The sequence below is a fragment of the Trachymyrmex cornetzi genome, unplaced genomic scaffold (assembly GCF_001594075.2).
Source record: "Trachymyrmex cornetzi isolate Tcor2-1 unplaced genomic scaffold, Tcor1.1 scaffold359, whole genome shotgun sequence".
In the NCBI taxonomy this organism is placed as follows: Eukaryota; Metazoa; Arthropoda; class Insecta; order Hymenoptera; family Formicidae; genus Trachymyrmex; species Trachymyrmex cornetzi.
In genome coordinates, this window is record NW_017298310.1 from 278,606 (window position 1) to 284,409 (window position 5,804).

Sequence of the window (5,804 nt, forward strand, 5' to 3'; positions counted from 1 at the left end):
TAATTACTATTATTTCTCAAAATATAGAACTGATATTAAAATAAAAATTGTGTTTTTTATATGTGTTGTCCATAACAAATATGCTACTGCCAATCCTAGAACGTGTAACAATCAATCCAGAACACGGAGTTAATTGTCATATTTTCGCAGCATCATTTAAAATTAAATAACTTATTTTTATGATATGATGAATTCACGAGTAATATTTTTTTTAATATCTAAAGGATGTAGGTATATTGTAACGTATATAATATTTCAAAATCAGGCATCCACTTTTTTCTAAAAATGAATAATCAAAAACTGTGACAATCGGCCTCGGTCTCCCCTATAGTTTTAAAGGATCGGAAAAAAACCAAATTTTTCCGCGGATTCTTTCGGTTTTTTTCCCAAGAGTAGAAAAATTCATTTTGGAAAAATTCACGCGTGCTCGTAAAATCTACCACGTTTGCTCTGGATTCTTTCTGTAAAGAAAATAATTACGTATACGGTACACAGCGGGATAATTTGGATAAGTTAACAGAATCCCATAATGGCATAATGTATTCAATAAAACATACGAAACATACACTGTTATATGTATTAACTTAAATTACTCTTCAGACTAGTTGTTAAAATTGCATTTGTTTCTAAATTAGTTCGTTTAATAATAAATAAATTTCACATCAAGTGATGTAGTATTGTAAACGTAAATATAAAAGTTAGCTCAATATTAATTTCAATGCTTAAACGAAGTATCTTATTTTAATAATATTATAAAATATGAGAATCAATTGTAATCTTATATTTAATTTAATCAAAATCTAACACATTTTGTAATGTGCAGATTAAGACGAATCACATAAAGTCTTTAAAATGAAAAGAATTGTAAATTTTTTAATCTAACCGATCTAACCTACGTGATGTATCTATAATAACCACTTGCGCAGTACAATGCGCAGTCGTGTACTTAATGCTTTGCTATGCACCATAGGAAGGTTAGATTAGATTTTACTATAAAAATAGAAGGAAAAATCAAAATTTTAACAAAAATAAGATTACATAGCTTTCTGAATCACATTAATTTGATGAAGGTCATTAAAAATTAAATAGCATGTTATATACATTGCAAAAACAGTAATTTTTCCAAAAAAACCAATTTTTCGGAAAAAAACGGGAATTTTTCCGATTTTTTTCCAGCAATTTGAAAGAAGCGGTTTTTTTAAAACTATAATTGTTAGTCATTAACCGTCATATACATCCAATATCATGTCAATAATTTAAACATTGTGAATATAGAATGCAACGACCACAATACTATTTCAAATCTTTAAGATAATCTGTGGCAATATTACTTCAGCGGTTGACACACTACAAATCTGTACATTTGTATTGTCACAGATTATCTTAAAGATTTGAAATAGTGTTGATCATTGCAGTATACATTCACAATGTTTAAATTATTGACATGGTATTGAATGTATATGACGGTTGGTAACTAACAATTTTTAATTTTAAAATGGAAGTAACTCGTTATTTGTAACGAAGTTACAGTTACAAGTTACTTTTCTGGTAACTTTACTGGTAACTGCATTACTTTTTTTTACATTTTTTAGTAATCGTAACGAATTTTATAGTTACTTTTATCGTTACTTTCAACACGATTGGACACTAGCTATATAACGCTTGAGACTAGGCACGTGTCCGGTGTGAATGGTGGTCGTCGATTTTAAAGAAAGTAACGGAAAGTTACGGTAACTGTAACGAATTACTTTTAAACAGTTACTTTAAAAAATCGGTAACTAATAACGGTAACTTGTTTTTTTTTCCTCGGTAATTAATAACTGTAACTTGTTACCTTTAAAAAGTAACTTTTCATTTTCTGATAACAAATAAAGTAAATATTTTTATATACTAAATGTGATCGCAACTATAGTAAATGTAACTATTTTTTAACATTTGCTTACATTTTCACATGATAATAGTACCTAACTAAAAAATATGTAAAAGAAAAAACAAAGAAACGGTCACTTTCACAATACATTATTTACCAGAATGTTTGTCATAAATGTGATGATTCTATATAGTATTGAAGCAGCTGTAATTTGTATAACTAAAAACAATTATAAATGCATAATTGACAGCGAAAATGATTATAAATTATAGTAAAATTATGCAACTATTTTGTTCTCTCTCTATCTTAATCCTATCATTAATTATTTACATATCTGATAAAAATTTAATATTTATTCACGCATTATAATTACTTGTGTATTTGCATAATGATTTCTTCCAGAACGATGAGATTATCAGATTCTATATAACAGAATTTTTAAAAGTTCTAACATCATCGCGTCGAAAGTATTGCGATCATCGGTGATTGTGGAAGAAAATTTTTCTCTATAACAACCGTTGGTGATAAAGTTACTTGAATACGACCATTCGAGCCTTCTCGCACAGAAAAGCCTCGAAGAATCATTACAAACGTAGCGTAACAGCTCGCTCGAAAATCGTTTCGAACTTTAAAGTAACACAGTTCGTACGCTGTAAGTTCTATAACGGTGTGTAACGTGCAGCATAGGGATGAAAGATATTTCTCTTTTACCTCGAGGCCCGCGACGAGATTCAGCGAGATACTTTCCCGTTTCGCGTTATCCTTCCCGGCTTTCCGGGAAGATTGCGATTACTCCACAAGACAGCGGAATTTACGAAGTGCGTCAGGCAATTTACATGTACTTTGCAGTTCCGCCAGACTCGCGCCGGCTTGTATACAGCCCGCGTATAATCGCGTGTAGAAGTGATTTAACGTCGGAAAACGGCGGGAGTGCATCCATGCAAGTACGGCTCTAACGTCGCCTAAGCGTATCCACCGGAGTGGGTTGAATTCTAGTGGGAAAACAGTGCTATATGTAGCTCGATACTGCGCTGTTCTTACTGCACGTTACTGCGGTCGAGAAGTGCGCCAATAATGTTCTCTCTTCCACTCTCTCGGGCTACTTAAGAAAGGTAAAATCTTATTTCTCCCAGTAGGAAAAGAACGAGGGCGCGACAACGCCAGAAGTTTCAACCAGGATTCGCCCAGCGAACATCGCTTTTAGAGTTAATATACAATATACATACAGTATGCGGCTGCAAGAACCATCGTTTCGCCCTAATCAATATTTTAGATTTAATTTTGTATTAAACTTTAGATTTCTCTCTCTCTCTCTCTCTCTCTCTCTTTCTCTCTCTCTCTCTCTCCCTCATGCAAGAGAGAATTCAATCACATCATAAATAATTGCAGCCTATACTCAGAGAAAGGAGTTAGTAAAATAATTATGATTACGAGTTCTGTTTTATAGCTCTTATTGCTATAATATTACTAATAATTATATTTGTAGTTTTATTTAAAAAATATATAAAACCAAAAATGATTATAAACTAACTCCGCTAGCAACGTTGGACTTTAAAGATACAGTCGATTTTTAATTTTTATAAATAAATTTAAATCTATAAAAATTAACTAAAATACAACTCAACTTTTATGATAGTAAAAATTTATTTATTGTTAAAAAATAATTTATTATTAAAACTTTTACAATTCAAGTATGTGAGAATTTTTTCAGATTCTTATATAGCCCGAAACAATATAAACATTTACACTAAAGTTTGTTCAAAGATCTCGATTGCTGACAAAAGGTGAAAATTTCACATTGCTGACGGAGAGTTTAATTATAGTATTTACAATCATGTTTTTTTTCAATATACAGATATATTTAGACATATAAATTTTTCTCTTGTCTTTTTTTATAAATAATTGACTTGGTTCATTTTGTATTTGGATTAAACGTACCGACAATTTTATTAGAATCGAGACAGTCGGCTGCTATATGGTCAGCTAATATTATTCTGATACTCCATTGGTTTCACAATCATGACAGCGATGGAGGTGTCTATATCTATATAAAAGCACAAACGTGAAAGCGCGATGACAATTTCATGCGCGGAAATTAAACGATAATGTACTTTTTTCGAGTTAATCTACGAACACATGGACACGTCGGAAAAATACTGTCTAGCTATAGATAAAACTAAATCCTATTTCACCAGTACCAGAATTCACGACAAGTGACCTATCATAGGAGTCACGTGCCATTCGAGCTAATTGAAGTTCGAAGCCGGAAAAGCGATATCCATATTAATCATTCTAGTACTAAGAGAATTACTAGCAATACTCGTCGAATGCGATTTTTTTATTTTAATATTGAATGAGAGATTTTCATTATAGTCTCTGTAACATTTCTGTAACGGATATCCTAATAAATGAAATGACAACAAAGATTACTGGGGATTAAAATACACAGTAGGGAAACACTGTTCTGAGGTAATTTCATTACTCCTTTTAATAATAAAACAGTGAAACTTCTGGTGCAAGAAGTTTCTGAATGAGAATGTTGCAAAAATTTTATGATTTTCCTGTCAAGGTAATGTTTTAACTTTATTAATCCTCCGGCGTATAAATCTTTTCCGTAATTTCAGAAAAACGTAATTTATTCGCCTTATATATCTTGATTTTATATATCTTGATACGAAAAGTTTATTAAAAATTTTACTTTTTTTTATTATAAAAATTTTTATATCCTATATGTATATATGTATATATATGTATATATATTTATATTTGCAGATAATTTAAAAACAAAATAAAAAATTTTTAATAATTTTCATATTTTGGTTTTCTTTTTCAATTGAATAGAAGATAAATTTTATGTTAAATAATTTCTTAACTCTATTGTAAAAATTTACGTAACTATAGAAAATTACTTGCAGATCTAATATTGTAATTTAAAGGTAGAATTAAAAATCTGTAAAAATTTATATTTTTCCTTTCTTTTTAATTAAACATAAAAGATATATATATATATATATGCGCAGCACGCACGCACGCACGCATGCATGCACGCACAGAGGGTGTTTAAAGATGAGACATAGATTTGCAGTATTTTATTGTACAGAATAAAACAGCAAGTGATATCTATTAGTCGGTTTTTGAAAGCTTAGGTATTATTTGTTAAGCTTAATGTGCAAGTTTTGTTAATTTTCATCCGTGTTGAAATTAGCTAAGATAGAATACTTGTGTCAATGAATTATGAAACCTTATTTACAAGGTAAGATGCAAGCACAGTTCTTGCGGATGACGAAAAGCAAAGGAACGTCAATCATTAATCCATCGTACTGTCCAACGTTTCCGCAAGACTGGAAGTTTTAATTCAACTAATTGGGGGGCGAGGAAGCCGGCGAACTGTTCATACCGAAAAGTTTATAAATAATATTAAATTCATATATATATAATTATTAGCTCAATTAAATACAAATTAAACTTGAATATAAATTTCAGAGCTATACAAGTCTGGCTAGTTCGTTTGTACCAATTTATATGAGGAGGACCGTATTGAAGGTTGAAACATATGTATTTATGTATTTATGAAGGAAGATTGTAATATAGAAATTGGCGCAAACGAACTAGTCAGGCTTGTATAGCTCTGAAATTTATATTCAAGTTTGATTCTTATTAATAATGTTGAACATCGAAATCTTGTGCAATCCAAAGCGCTCTCAAAGAAAATTGGCCAAAAATTTGCATACATCGCTGGGGATAAATAATATCATCTGACAGTGAAAGCCTATATAAATGTCAATGTTCATGCTCTTACTGAGCTCTAAATCAAAAAAAAGAAAAACTCTCGCGAAGAATTTGCCGAAACAGTTCACCGATTTGACAATCTTATTCTCTGATAAGAAAATGTTTCTCATGCAGCAGTCCTACAATTCTCAAAATGATCATGTGA